At 51.8% G+C, this 14,746-nt stretch overlaps 1 long non-coding RNA gene and 3 other non-coding genes across 4 annotated transcripts; 3 read left to right on the forward strand and 1 right to left on the reverse strand.

Annotated features, from left to right (window-relative positions):
* Positions 1-2,471: 2,471 nt before the first annotated feature.
* On the forward strand, positions 2,472-2,544 carry TRNAK-CUU. Its single transcript has one exon. It is a non-coding gene; the product is annotated as a tRNA-Lys (tRNA).
* A 1,321-nt stretch (positions 2,545-3,865) lies between these two features.
* LOC115298554 lies at positions 3,866-5,259 on the forward strand. Its single transcript, XR_003911787.1, has 2 exons — positions 3,866-4,090; positions 4,198-5,259. It is a non-coding gene; the product is annotated as an uncharacterized LOC115298554 (long non-coding RNA).
* Positions 5,260-6,222: 963 nt separating this feature from the next.
* TRNAP-CGG lies at positions 6,223-6,294 on the forward strand. The gene has a single exon. It is a non-coding gene; the product is annotated as a tRNA-Pro (tRNA).
* Positions 6,295-14,618: 8,324 nt separating this feature from the next.
* TRNAR-CCU lies at positions 14,619-14,691 on the reverse strand. The gene has a single exon. It is a non-coding gene; the product is annotated as a tRNA-Arg (tRNA).
* Positions 14,692-14,746: the final 55 nt, after the last annotated feature.

Below are 14,746 nucleotides of genomic sequence, written 5' to 3' on the forward strand. Positions count from 1 at the left end.
GAAATATCTACAAGAAAGAACACAGACATCATGAATGGTGGAAGAGACCACACTTTACTGTGAAACTTGGTGTCTTATATACCACAGGTGATTACATCTTTCTTTTAATGATTACATTGTTTGTAACTTCTTAGGAATCACATGCTTCAGAAAGATCATTGTTTTCACGAAAGAGAGAACAGAAAATTAAAGACAGGAATGAGGTACAATACAGAAGATCAAAAAACATAATTTATCACTAAAAATACATCAGCGGGGGTCTTATTTTGCGTATATAGTGTAATATTAACTGAAGCTTACGACAAGGCTATTTTTCTTTAAAGGTTCAAACAATAGTCTGTAAGTTGCCTCTAACCAGGGAGGAAGTTTCAGTCAGAAAATCTGCCCATTTACTGAAACCACAATCACCAAGAGGCATGAATAATAGGAGAACTAACCCCAGTCTCTGATCCATTTAGGTCAAGCAGTCAAGCGCACACATTTTCAAGCAGAGGAAGCAGGGTCCCTGTAGGCCACACAGCACTGCGCCCCAGTCTCCCAGGACCTTTGTTCTTTTTGTCCTGATCCTCAAATGGGGGGAGGGCCAACCGTGATCCAGGATAGCGCCTTCCTAGACGAGGCTAGGGACTTTGCGATTCCATACACTCCCCCCAGAGGCTTTGCCATCACCGTGGGATCACCTCCGCAGGCTTTAGGCTGGATGGGCCCCAACACTTAGGCCAAAAAAGTCCCTCTGATAGGTGGTTCTTGGTGGCTCTAACTGCCCTCCCTCACTTGCCTGACGCACGGACTCAGTTTCTGTTGCCCAGGGAGGAGTATGCCCTTATATCTGGAGTCTGGGAGGCTAACTCTGGATCTTGTTTTCAGACGAATCCCCCCAAGGGGCCCCCAGCGCTGGGCACACAGGGAGAGTCTCAGCGGAGAGGGAGTGCAGGACCAGGCCAGCTCTGAAGGCTGGAAGGTTTTTTAGTCACCGTCACGTGGAGCAATGGATCTCTGGTCCCTGCTCCTTCCTGGCCCTGAGTGAACTTTGGCCCCCTGTTGGGGCAACAACCTGACCATCTGGAGAAAAAAAAAAAAAAAAACAACCATAAAAGGTAGATATGGACCCCTCTGGGATTTGAACCCAGGACCTCTCACATCCAAAGCAAGAATTTTAAGCCTAGACCAAGGAGGCAAACTAACCCAGTTCTGTGCTGCTAATTCTGTCCCCTGGCTTTCTTCTCCTTTGCTCTGACAGTGTCCGAGATGGTCATCCCAAGAGGGAGGATTTGGTCACCTTCCAGAGAGGGGTTAGGTTCAACACTGTGGGTCCTAGAGTCCCAGAGGTCAGTCCCCCCCCACCCCCACCCCCCAGCCTCTGTCATAAGGACCTCCCTCCTGTCCTGTGCGGCAGGGGCTGGATCTCGTCGGGGTTGGGGGGGAGGGGCTCAAACCTGAGTCTAGGGCGATCCCTCCTCCTTACATGCCAGACCCAGCTATGGGCCTAGGGCCGAAGGTGCGTCTCCTCCGCTTACAGAAAGGTCTGGGACAGACCTGGGAGCCCTTGTCCTTGGCCAAGCCCGCCCTCTTCTGGGCTCAGCCTCCCAAAACCCCGCACGACTCTAAGTCGCACGAAGTTCCCCTCTCTGGCCTGGTGCCGGGCACTGTCCCTCGGTGCCACCCCTAAGCTAGACTGACGCGGGGGACTCGAGGCACTGCACTGATCTCCCGTTGTGGGTAGGCGATGATTCTAGAGACCGACTGGAAAGGAAGAAGGTGTCTCTGACCCGACCTTGCGCGGGACCCCCAGTGCCCCCTCCCGTCTGCAGCGGGTCCCCTAGGTCTCCCTGTCCACACACCTCCCGCCCTAAAGCGAAGTGTGGGGCGGCGTGGGGCAGGGCGAGACGTTGGGTTTGAAAGTGAGACCAGTCGGGGATTTGAACCCCGAGCTCTCGCAGGTGCGGGGGTGAGGGGGGCGGTCATCCTCCAGGGACAGCTGTAGAGAAGGGCATCTTTCCCCACTTAATTCTAGTAACCTTGGCCTCCGCGATCCTGTGCTCCCAGACTGCCAAAGGTTCCCAGGAGAGGGCGGAACGGTTGGAGGGGAGCCTGGGCTCCCATCTCAGGCCTGGGAGTACTGAAGGTTCTAGAACTCCCATCCAGGCCTGCCTGCCTGCTGGATCCGGGGTCCTGAGCGACCGCAGGGTTTCAGGGACCCGGTGCCTGCGTGGCACCGGCTTCCCAGCCCTGCCTCATTCTCTTTGTCCCTTTGGGTCAGAATGTCCCCGATCCCTGCCCATGTCCTTGAATTTCGGGTCCCCCCTCCTCCTCCGCTGCTTTCAGTTCTGAGGTTCTGCTCAGTTTCGGGCTGGAACGGAGGAATCGTGCTGGAGGCGGCCCTGGTCGCGGGGGCGGGGCTTCGGGGACGAGGAGGCCTTCTTGGCCCAGCACCGCCTGCCGTTGCCTTCGAAGGAGGCGCTGGGCCCCGTGCCCGGCTAGCTCAGTCGGTAGAGCCTGAGACTCTTAATCTCAGGGTGGTGGGTTCGAGCCCCACGTTGGGCGTACGTTTTAGAAGCCTGCGTGAATGGTTTCCGGCGCTTGGCAAGCAGTTAGCACAAGTCACGTTTCAGGGGCTGCCAGGGAGACCCAAAGGCCAAATCCCTGTGCGGGACCTGGAGCTGCAAGAAGACTGGACGAGGGGGAAGGTGAGGCGTTAGAGTTGCTCAGCAAGACCTCTATCCAGTTCCCTTCTACACAGAGATTGCGGACCCGAGTTGCATTCAGGGATTTTAGTGTGTATCTGGCCCATGGAGACGCGCAGGAACAGCGAAGCTCCGGGGAGTCATGTCTGCAGGTCAGTGACCCCAGCACACCGGATGCCCTCCTGCCCCTGCCGCTGAGCTTCTTTCCTAACTCTTTTGAGGAGACGGGGCTACCCAGTTGCCTGGACCCCTGGGCGGATGTGGCCCTTGGATCTGACTCCCTGCACCTTCCCAGAGTGGGTGCAGATGTGAATGAACGGTAAGGAGTGAGGTCCCTTGTCTCCTGACCCGGGCTTCTGAGGTCACTGGAGATCCACGGCTGCAATTCCCCGCTCTTCCCAGATCCCCTACAGGAGCAAGGAATTCAATCCTGGGAAAACTACCTTGAACTTCATTCAGACCGAGTGGAGTCCTTCCCGGAAGGGACCAATGATAAACACCTGGCTTTTCCAGAACACCAGGTGGTGGGGATGGGACGGAGAGACAGGGGAGGGGCAAGGGTGCCACACCAGCCCTCATGCTCAGGGTCATAGAAGGGAGTCCATGTTGAAGGGAGGGGTGGGGACAGGAGTGTTTGCCCCCAGGAGGGTCTGTCTGCTCATCCCTGAACTGGGAGAGGAAACCCAGAGCCCTCCCTTTAGCACAAGTCTTGGAACTTCCTCCAAGGAGGAATTCCCCGGGTGGCCAGTGTCCAAGGTAGCTGGCATGTTCAGAGAAGGGAGGGGGCGTCGTTCAGCTGAAGCTGGATCAACAGGGACAGTACACTCCGCTCTGCTCCGCAGTTCCCAGTAACTCAGGGGACCCAGCACTGGACTCTGGATCCGCTGCCTGTGAAAGGAAGATCAGCGTTCTAGAAGCCAAATTTGGCTCAGTCATAACCTCCTTGTCGTTTGGAGGCGGGGGCCCTTGCCACAGCGCCTGGGCTGTAGAGAGCCCGATGTTTCCATGTGTGTGCGTGTAGCTGATTAATGCAAGCTGGGCCCAGAGGGGTCGCACAGGACCAGCCGGCCTAGAGGGTCCCTGGCTTCAGTCTGTTGAAGACATTGAGCGGTTTCAGACAATGTCTAGGAGACCTGGAAAGGAAACAAGAGTCTCGTGTTAGCTCGGGGGCTGGGTTTTTGTTGAGGATGGTGGTTCGGTGCCCGGGCCTTCTCAGACGTCCAGGAACACAGAGGGGTTAGGTGTTCTCCGCAGGTCCCTGCTCAGGAGCCGGTGGTCTTGGGGACCGTTCATGACAACTCCTGCCCCCTCCCGCCTAGATGTCATCTGCGGTGCTGGAAGACTCCAAGGAATTCGGTAGCCCCTTGACCTTTGCGAGGGGGACATACACTATCTGTCCCTTTAAGGTGTGTGGAAGGTGGGCTTGTGGAACCTAGCAGGAACAGAAGCAGAAAAAGGAGCAAAAAGCAGTTTTTCACGGGGTGCCTTTGTTTCTCTGTCTCACCCCACCCAGGTGGCATCCCAGTCCCTCTCAGATACCAGATGGAGCTGTCCCCAGCCAAGGTGTGACCTCGGAGCAGCATTCAAACTTAGGAGCTTTGGAGTGGCTCCGGGTACATTTCCCAGGAGAGGTCGGGTCGGGGTGAAGAGACAGACGAAGGTGAACCGGAGGCCGGGACAATTTGCTACATGGTCCTGCTGGAAAACCTCTGGTCAGATTTTGTAAAACTGTGCGCCCCAGAGGGTTAATGAGGTTAAAAAGTCACTGCCGCCCAGTGACTCCCCTTCTTCACCAGAGTGCTCACTCTATCGTTTAGGGGCAAACAGCAGGCAGAGCTCTGGCCGGCCTAGACCAGTTTGAGCGCCACACTGCTGCACGCATGCGCGGCCGGACCCTCTCGTGTCTGCTTCATTGTAACGTTGAACTCCTCGCCCGAGGAGCGCACGCTTCATCAGCATCACATGCAACACGTGTGTAGGCATATGTTTTAAGTACTCCGACACAGCCCTATGCCCCCGCCTCTGCTTTCGAGGCCGAAACTCCCCTTTCAGGATAGTCATCTGAATACTCCCCCCCACTTCAGAGTGGGGCCAATAGCTTTGGAAATTATTCCCCGCGATCTCCTTATTTGCGGCAAGTAAAGTTCCCTTCGGGCGACAGCTCCGCCTGGTATAGTCTCTACCTGTAACTCGCCGAGGAGCAAACTCGCACGACCCCGTGTCACAGAAGCACATGGGGAATGGAACTGGGGGGTTCACTTGGGTCCTTGGCCTCTGAGACTTGCAGAGACAAGGTTGAGTTGGGGGCCAAGCCCCCCCCCCCTTCTCTCTCAAATTAGCCAACCTTGGCATTTCCTAGGGAGAAAGGACCATCATTCCCATAGCACGATTGTCCTTACTTCCTTTAAAAACACTGGAGCAGTAAAGCAACGGCTGAGCTGGATTTATTCCAGGAATGCAAGGTTGGTTTTATGTTCAAGAAAGTCTATCAAAGTAGTTAATTATATTGACTGAATGAAAAGGAAAAGTCACGGGATCTTCATAAATGTTTTTACAAACGCGTGGATAGAGTTCACACCTGTACTAATCATGGTTTTTATTTTCTGTATTATATGATGGTTTTACATCTTGGGGGCCCTGCTGCCTGAGGAGAAACCCCTCCACCCAGGCTAGCTAAGTCCTAGAGAGAGGAAACCACGTGCCTGCTCACAGGCCTTTCATATGCAAACCGACCGATGCGAGTTCAAACTCCTACCCACCTCCTCACCTAACTCTCCCACCACCCCAGTATTCGCCCTGCCCTGAATCACCCAGGGGCAGACAACGGGAAACCAGGAACACCCGCTAGGGCCCGCATCCCACTCAATTATTCAAACTAGCCAACCCTAAACTGCTCGCCTTGCTTTGATTCGCCTTTCTCACTGAAAGAATTCGCCCCCAAGTATGGGAAGTCCCCAAGGGGGTCGTCGCGCACCCCGTGGGGCTTAGGGACCGAAAGCGGAACCCGCTACGGGCACTTACTTGCCCCGCGTGCAGACTGGCTACCCTGGACCTGCGGGCATTAAATGGACCGGTCACCTCCTCCTCCACCTTTTCCTCCTCCTCCAGAGGTCAGAGGGCACAGCCCCGTCTTACCTGACCAGGCCGACCTGATGCCCGTCCCCTTCCTCCTGTCTGTCATAGTCCCCACCGCCGTCGCCGCCGGAAGCCTCAGGGTCCCCTGCAGAGCGAGTGCTCTTTCCGCCCGGGCCCTCCGGTTCATCCAGGCCCCTGGTCCTCCCCTCTCCCACAGTATGCCCCCCGCTACCCCGGGGACAGGATTCGATCCCCCATCCCGGGGATCACCAGGTCCGTCATCCTGACACCGCGCCGCTCTGCCTCTGCCCTCTTGGTCCACGGGGTCTCCCCACGGCCACCCCAGCGCTCAAGCCGCGCGGACTGGCTTCCAGGAGCCGCCCGGCCTGCCCGGGAACGAACCGAGGTCGTGCGCGATGCTAACAGCACTATGGGAAGTACTAGCAACTTCCTGCGCATGTGGGGCTCGTTGGTCTAGGGGTATGATTCTCGCTTCGGGTGCGAGAGGTCCCGGGTTCAAATCCCGGACGAGCCCAACGCATGCGTCTTTGCTTCCCTACTATTTTACAAGGGAAGGTGGAGCGCAGGACGCGGAGCCTGGGGTCTTATCGAGCCCTGCGGGGAGCACTCGGCTTCAGGCACATCGCGGGGACCTGACGGGGCTGGGCCACTCGCTGCCTGCCGAGTCCTTGGGGTGATTGGGGGAGGGGGGGCGGGGCTCCAGGCAGGCCCCTGCGGGTAGTGGGGGTGGTCGGGCAGTCGACTTGGTGGTCAGCCCGCGCTCAGCCTGTTTCCGCTTTGCCCCCGTCACCAGCTTCTGCCCCTGGGACCCCTGTCGCCTCCAGCTGGCCAGGCCTGAGATATGCTGTGAACGTGTCTGGACTGACGTCTCACAGAGAAAGTAAGATCTCTTGCTGCGTGTTGCAGTGATATTTTGGATATATTAGGTTATGTAAAATATATTATTACAATTAGTTTTACCTGTTTCCTATCAGTTTGAGTTTTAATGTGCTGTGAACGTGCACATTAGAAAATTATACAGATAGAAAATTGTAAGTGGCAGATGCGGCTCCTATTTGCGGCCGGCCAGAGTGCACCACGCTGGGCCAGAGGCATGACTCTCACTGTAGGACTCAGAGGTCCTAGGTCTAAAAGGATCGACCTCTTGATCACAAAAACGTTCCATTCCGGTTTCGGGACCTGAGCAGGGGGTGTGGCTCCCTCCCCAGGCGGGTTCTGGCCTCTGGACAAGACACTTAGCCCAACAAGTGCTATACCCCATCTGTTAAATAGTCACACTTCTGATTCAGAACGATTTATTTGTTTGTTTGTTTATTTATTTTTTTAAAATATGATGCATGTGGGTAACATAGGAGTGTTTGTCTTTATTTTATTTTATTTTATTTTTTAAATGTTTTATTTATTTTTGATACAGAAGAGACAGAGCATGAGAGGGGGAGGGTCAGAGAGAGGGAGACACAGAATCTGAAGCAGGCTCCAGACTCTGAGCTAGCTGTCAGCACAGAGCCCGACGTGGGGCTCGAACCCACGAACGTGATATCTGACCTGAGCCAAAGGCTTGACGGACTGAGCCACCCAGGCGCCCCAGAACGATTTATTTAAAAGACAGTCTTGTCCGCCACTGATTTGTAGTGCACAATTTTCCCACAAATCAAAAGTCTGAGTCTATGGGGTTCTACTACTTCACGGCTTTGTACTGTGGTCTGTTTTTCTTTGTGCCCAAACAAGTTTAGCTTTTATAGGTGAGTCTTGATACCCAGGCGTGTGAGTCTCTCAAATATGTTTCGGTGATTGCTGGCCCTTTGCAATTTCAGGTAAGTGTGAGAATCAGCTTGTCAGCTTACACAAAAATAGTGATTGAGATTTGGGTTGGCATAGCATTGATCTAGAGCATTTCCAGATTATCTGACACCATTACAATATTGGATCTTTCAGCCCCTAAACAGGATTTATCCTTCATTTATCAAGGTGTTCTTTAACTTATCATAAGAGCATTTTATACTTTTCCGAGATACATCTTGCATATCTTGCTTTAGAAGTTTTGCTACGTAGTTGGTGTTTTTTATACTATTGTAAATTATATCACTTTGGATATAATGTTTGACTTTTTGCAGGTATATTAAAAATACAATCCATTTTTATGTATTAATATTGGATTCGGTAACATTGTGAAACTCACAATGTTATTTCTAATTTACAGAATTTTCTGCATATTCAGGCATGTCATCTGTGAATAATGGCAGTATTACTTAATTACTTTCAATCCTTACCTGTACCTTTTAATTTTAATTTTAAATTACTTTTAATTACTTTTCTTGTCTTAGTACACTAACTTGAACCTGCAATAAAATAGAAATGTGGTAGAAGACCTTTGTGTTTTGTTCCAAAATTCACAGAGAGAAGCTTTCAAAATTCTTCTATTAATTTTTAAAACATTTTTAATGTTTTATTTTTGAGAAGGAGAGACAGAGCACAAGCGGGGAAAGGGCAGAGAGGGACACACAGAATCCAAAGCAGGCTCCAGGCTCTGAGCTGTCAGCACAGAGCCCAACGCAGGGCTCGAACTCACAAATCAAACTGTGAGATCATGACCTGAGTGGAAGTAGGAAGCCTAACCGACTGAACCACCCAGGTGCACCGCTCCCCCCATTCTATTAAAAGTTTGCCTCATCTTCTTTCAATAGTTACCATTTGACAGCCATTGGTGCTGTGTAACATTGCCAAGCCTAGTGGGTATAAAAACAATACAGTTTTCTATCAGTTCTGTGGGTCAGGAATTTAACAGGGAAGAGCAGGTGTAACCTGTATCTGTTAAATCAGGGCTCGTCTGGGAGGACTTGGTGTCTAACAGCCTCTGGAGACCCCTTTACTCACATGTCTGTCACATGAACCGCTCAGCTGGACTGTGGAACGGAACGTGACCCATGACACCTACACGCGGCTCGGCTTGGGCCCCGCCCGGCACGGAGGCTCCGGCCCACCGACTGTCCCTGGCAGCGTTGTAGCCCCGTGGGCGTGCTCCGCGGGACAGGAGGCGGCCCGCGTCTCTCTTTATGACCCAGCCTTGCCGGCTCTAGGGTCTCACTTCTGCTGTACGTTTACGGGAAGAAAAAGCAGTAGGACTCAAGGAAGGGGTGCAGAGCTCACTTCTCAGGGGAAAGAGTGTCAAAGACTTTGTGGTCATTTAGAAGGACAGCTTTATTAAGCATGAGTGACATGTACATCGATTGCACACATTTAAAGAGGACAGTTTCCCAACTTTTGACCTTTGGATGCGCCCAGGACCCAAGCCGTCACCACAGTCCGGCTAGTGAGCTTACCCGTCACCCCCAAGAGTTTTCTTACGGCTGTTTGTTATCTCTTCGGCTACCACCTACCTCAGTTTGCTGAGGGTTTTTTTCTCCCATTTTTTGTTCTGTTTTGTTTTGTTTTTATCAGGAAAGGATGTTGGGTTTGTTGAATGCTTTTACTGCATGTACTGAGATGAGCATTTGGTCTTTCTTTTTTTAGTCATAAGATATACATTAATTTCTAAAGGCCAACATTGTAGATTATGGGCTTTTAAACATGTCAGAGCTTTAAGGATTTTACTCCTCTTTGTCCTAGCTTACATTATTTCTGAGGAGAAATCTGCTTCTATTCTTACCATTCTTCCTCTGTGTATAATGTCTCTCGTTTCTCTGCTTTTAAGATTATCTCTTAAAAATGAGATCACTCATTTAAAAAAATGTTTATTCATTTATCTTGAGAGCGAGAAGGAGCATGGGTGGGGCGGGCCAGAGAGGGAGGGAGAGAGGATCCCAAACCGGCTTCACGCGGTCACTGCAGGGCCGCCCTCGCAGCTCCAGCCCGCAGTCCTGGGGTCAGGCCGAGTCCGGCGCCAGCAGCGCAGGGCTCCCTGAGGGATGGACGGGGCGGCGCGAGGGGGTGATGAGGGGCCTCGACCTTCCTTCTGCTCACCAGGCAGGCATCTCTGTCCTGTCGGGTTTTGTCTCTTTATTTATAGATCAAGGGTTAACATGATATCAAAAAGTGGAATTTTTACTACAACTAAGTCTCAGTGATAAAATGCTTTCAGAAGTGCACAGAAACAGGTTTTACACAAGCATTTTTGCAGAACTACTCTAATTTCAGTGAGGTAGTTAATTTTTACAAATAATAGGATAACAGGACATTCTTAGTGAAAAGCAGATAACATACACATTTGTTTGAACCAGTAGTAAATCTTACAAGGAAGAAGACAGCAGGATGCTTTCGGTGAGAAGCCGATAACAAACACATTTGTTTGCATCAGTAACGCTAAGATGGAGGCACAGGCTAGGCTAGGAGGCATTCTGTCTGGCTCACAGAAGGAAGACTGTATTTGCGCTGGCTAGTAAGTTGCTTATGTAAAACCTTGTTGTTTGATGTTGAAGGTGTAAGCACCGTAGGGGCCCTAGATGTGCCAGACGTTGTACGTGAGTTTAAGTTGTAACTACTCTTACCCGCCCTCATAACGGGTGTCAGTGTAAGGGAAGGTATTTGCGGCACCAACGAGCAAAGGTACGTGCAGTAACATGTGTCCGGCTCTTGTCTGTTTCTTATCTCTGAGTTAGGCTCTTTCTCTCTGGGCCACAGTTAATAGTAACTCTTGAGTTCTTAACCCTCTTTATTATCTATGTCTTGGGTTTGTGAGGCTCATTAGAAGAGCCTTTCGACAAACATCTGCTTTGTCTAAATTCTTCTTTGTGAGGTGGGAATATGCTGCTTCTCATGAGGTATCGGGGTGGGAAACATCGGTCTGATTTGGAACATTGTGGGGCCTAGTCAGGAACAGCGGTCCCGTTCCCAGTATGAGCCGGTAGTGGAAGGAGATGCCCGTTTCGCTTCACGGCAGGAGCTGTGGAAACGTCTGCCATCTCCTCGCTGCAACTGTGTCATCTAGCGAGGCCGGCACGGCTCCCGGCAAGATCGATCATGACCCGAGTGAAAACCAAGAGTCTGACACTTAACCGACTGAGTCACCCAGGGATCCCTCTTTATCACTCATCTTAAGCAATTTGATTCTGATATGCCATGGTGTAGGTTCCTTCATATTTGTTTTTTAAAATTTTCTATCTAGGGGTGCCTGGGTGGCTCAGTCGGTTAAGCCTCTGACTTCAGCTCAGGTCAGATCTCACGGTTGTGGGTTCGAGCCCCGCGTCTGGCTCTGTGCTGACAGCTAGCTCAGAGCCTGGAGCCTGCTTCTGGTTCTGTGTCTCCTCCTCTCTCTGCCCCTTCCCCTCTCATGCTCTGTCTCTCTCTGTATCATAAATAAATAAAAACATTAAAAAAATAAAATTATCTATCTATATTTTATTTTATTTTAGGAAGAGAACAAGAGCAGGAGAGAGAGAGAGAGAGAGAGAGAGAGAGAGAGAGAGAGAGAGAGAATCCTAATCCATCCAGGAGCCGCTCCTTCGTATTTCTTATGCCTGAAGTTTGTTCAATTATTTGGGGGTGTGACTGTGGATTTACAGTTTAAGTTACATTTGGAAATATTTGTTATTATTTTTTTCAAATATTTTTCTGTTTTTGCCATTTGCACGTACTCCAGTTGTGCGCATATCAGGCTACTCAAAATTCTCCCAAAGCTCATGATGTTTTGTCTCTAGCCTTGCCTCTCTGTGGGTGTTATTTTTAACAGTTTCTATTGCTATGCCTTCCAGTTTGCTAATCTTTTCTTTTACAATATCTAATCTGCCACTAATCTCACCTAGTGTCTCTTTTATTTTTAACCTCAGCTTTGTAGTTTATTGATAGAAGTTAATTTGGCTATTTTTTCTCTCCACATCTCTCCTCAACATGTTCAGTCTTTCCTCTAATTTCTTGAATATATAAGTGTTTTAATATCCTTGTCTACCAACACTATCATCGGCTACATTTCTGAGTTACTGTCTATTAATTATTTTCTCCTAACTACGGGTGTATTTTCCTTCTTCTTTTTATGTCTGCTAATTTTTAATTGAATGCCAGATGTTTACAATCTTATTTTTTTCCCATGCTGGATATTTTTGCATTCCTATACATATTCTCGAACATTTTTCTAGGATGTGTGGTTAAATTATCTTTTGGGGTCTTGCTTGTTTTTACTTATTTTAAATATTTTATTATTATTTCAAGCACACCAAACCCAACATGGGGCTCAAACTCACAACTCTGAGATCAAGAGTCACATGCTTGATGAATGAGCCAGCCAAGCAAGCACCCCTGGGGTCTTGCTTTTAAACTTCAGTAGGTGGAAACTGGCCTTAACCTAGGAGAGAGTTTTTCTTTATAGTTAGTATGATAGTACCTCGTAGTCCCTCCAGGGATGAAAACCATGCAGGGGTCCAGACACTCAGTGTTGGGGTCCACAAAGGGCGGGTGTCCTCAACACCCATAAACACAACTGGTCCCCTGGTTAGGTTTGCTAAGCATTGGGTTTGAGTGTCTCCAGGACTTGGCTTTCCTAGATTGAGGGTCCTCCTCGACCTGAAGAACCACGGAAAAGTTCCCAGTGTTGGCTAGCTTACTCCGCAGAGCACAGAGCCCTCTCCCAGTCTGGGTTTGGAGTGCCACCCTCGCCTTTCCCCCTGGATCATTAGCCACACCCCATTCCATTTCTCCTGACCTCAGAAAGGGTTCTCCGTTGCGGAGGGCCGCGCAAAGACCTGCGGTGTCCATGCTGGCCCATTTCTTGCTCAGAATGCTAGGGAATCACTGAGAAAATCAGCCAAAGACTGAAGCCCCCCGCCCCCCAAGTTCCTTTCCGGATTTATTTGCCTGCTGTGGCGTGAGGACCTGAGAGCCACCCAGAGTGGTGCTGCCTCTCTGTCTTCAAGGAGGATGCAACCCCCGGCGGGCTGGTCCGTGGCACTACGGGGCTGGTGCGGTCTCCGGAACGATCGATTGTGCACCTTCTCCCGGGTCAGATTTCTCAAGACGTAGGCTTTGCTTAGGATAAAATGAGCCAAGGGCAGATGTAGGAGGCGGATGCAAGACCCTGCCCGAGCACACGGCGAGGTCCGGCCTGCCGGCCTCCAGTGCTCCCGCCCCGGCCAGATAGCGCGATGAGTGAGCGACCAATGCGAGGCCATGGAATGGGTCAGCCCTGCCTCTGCCAGCCTATCATGAGCTGCCGCGCAGCCTGGGCGGCAGGTATATATGGGGGAGCAAGCAGCGGGGAGGGGAAGGAAGAAGGAAGAAAAGAACCAGTAAAAGTCTCTGCAACGAATCCCGGTGTCGTCAGTTCTTCAAACTGCGGGCAGTTTGAGCGGCTCCGGCAGGCAGAGGCCGGCGTGAGCGTTTCTGGCTTCAGCAGCTGCGAGGGGCTTGGCGGCGTGGAAGGGAAGACAGAGGCCCTCCTAGCGGGTCGGATCCAGCCGTTCACAAAGCATCAAACATAAGGTGTCAGCATCCGCAGTTGGAGGACTGATAACCTTAAAGTCGGCTGATCAGCAGCAGCAGCCCTGAAAATCTGATGTCCAGGCTGGGGCTCAGTTCCACAGTCTTGAAACTAAGGGTTTTACTGAGCTAGCCAGGAAACTTCACCCCCGCCCCCCATCGGAGGACTCCTGGAGGCGCCAAAAAGTCCGAGTTGAGGCAGGCCCTGAGTGAGGCGTGGCTCGTCCCGGGATCTACCCGTCCAGGCACAGAGCGCAGTCTGTGCGGCCTTAAAGGCCTGGGATTGCGGCCAGGTGGCCCTACGGCCTCCTCTCCGGCACCTCCCCCACCCCCATCATCCCAGGCAAGGGTTAAGGAAATCCGCTGCCACCCGCGGCTGGTGGGCACACAGGTGCGCGGGGCCTGGCAGGGCGCTGCGGGGGATTCGGGTGAGGGGCGCCAAGGGGATTGGGGCGCCCGCTGACATTCGGGCGGAGGACCTGGATCCACTCCATGGATGGGCTCTGTGACTGGTTTGTGCCCAAATTGGTCCCCAGACCCGAGGTGAAGAAAAGACAAAGGTTCTCCCACTCTCACACTTGATTAAATACGTCCTACTAATTGGACGATGGTTATGACTTCCAGCAATCTGATTTCTCTCAGGATGACTCCCTGCAGCCTTCTTTTGAGTTATCAAAGGTCAAATCATTTTCCTGCTTGCTCCTTGCCACCACCAGGGGCGAGCCCTGCAGGGGACACCTGCATCTTCTGGACTTTGGCATCCCGGCACCCCACTCCACCCTGTTGGTGAGATTTAGGGACACAGCTCTGCTAGGGGACACTAGAGCCTGGTCCTGGTCCAAAAGGCAGGGTTGTTGGCGGAAGTTTCCCCCTCCTCCGAGGAATTGTGGGGCTTGGGGGAAGGGAGACTAGGTTTCTGCTCTTGGGATTGTTATTCTTCAGTATTTGAAGGTATGTGTGGCCGTTCTCTTCTATGTGTTTCTGTCTTTCTTGCATTTGGGCCCGGATTGGAACGAAGATCTGCTAGGTATGGTCCATGGGATTTTCTTGGGGATCCATTAACTCTGTTCCTCCCCGCCCCCCACAAATGCTAGAAGAGCCACCCCCTACACAGGTTCAGGGATCAGGACCCCCCCCTTACCAGGAAAGCTAGCGGAATTAAACCAAAGGGTTAATGGGTGGTGGCCCAGAAAAAGTTCGGCCCTCACCTCACCCCCACCCCTCAGCAGGTGTGCTCTCCGCTCTGCGACGCCCCTCACCCCACAGCTAGCTCAAATCCCTTCTTTCCTCGCCTTCACGGGTATTTAAAAAAAAAAAAAAAAAAGCCTGTGCCCCGACCTCGGGGTCCTAGGAGGTACCGCTCCTAATGATGGCTGACAACCTTCGGCAACAGAAACCACTTCAGCGCAGGCATGTCAAAACGTAACCCCCCCGTACCCCGAGTGGGACTCGAACCCACAATCCCTGGCTTAGGAGGCCAGTGCCTTCTCCATTAGGCCACCGGGGCGTGCCCCTGGGGCGCAGGCTCCGCGGTCAGCACCGCCCCCTTCCGCCCGCGGGGA

The sequence above is a fragment of the Suricata suricatta genome, chromosome 8 (assembly GCF_006229205.1).
Source record: "Suricata suricatta isolate VVHF042 chromosome 8, meerkat_22Aug2017_6uvM2_HiC, whole genome shotgun sequence".
NCBI classification, from domain to species: domain Eukaryota; kingdom Metazoa; phylum Chordata; class Mammalia; order Carnivora; family Herpestidae; genus Suricata; species Suricata suricatta.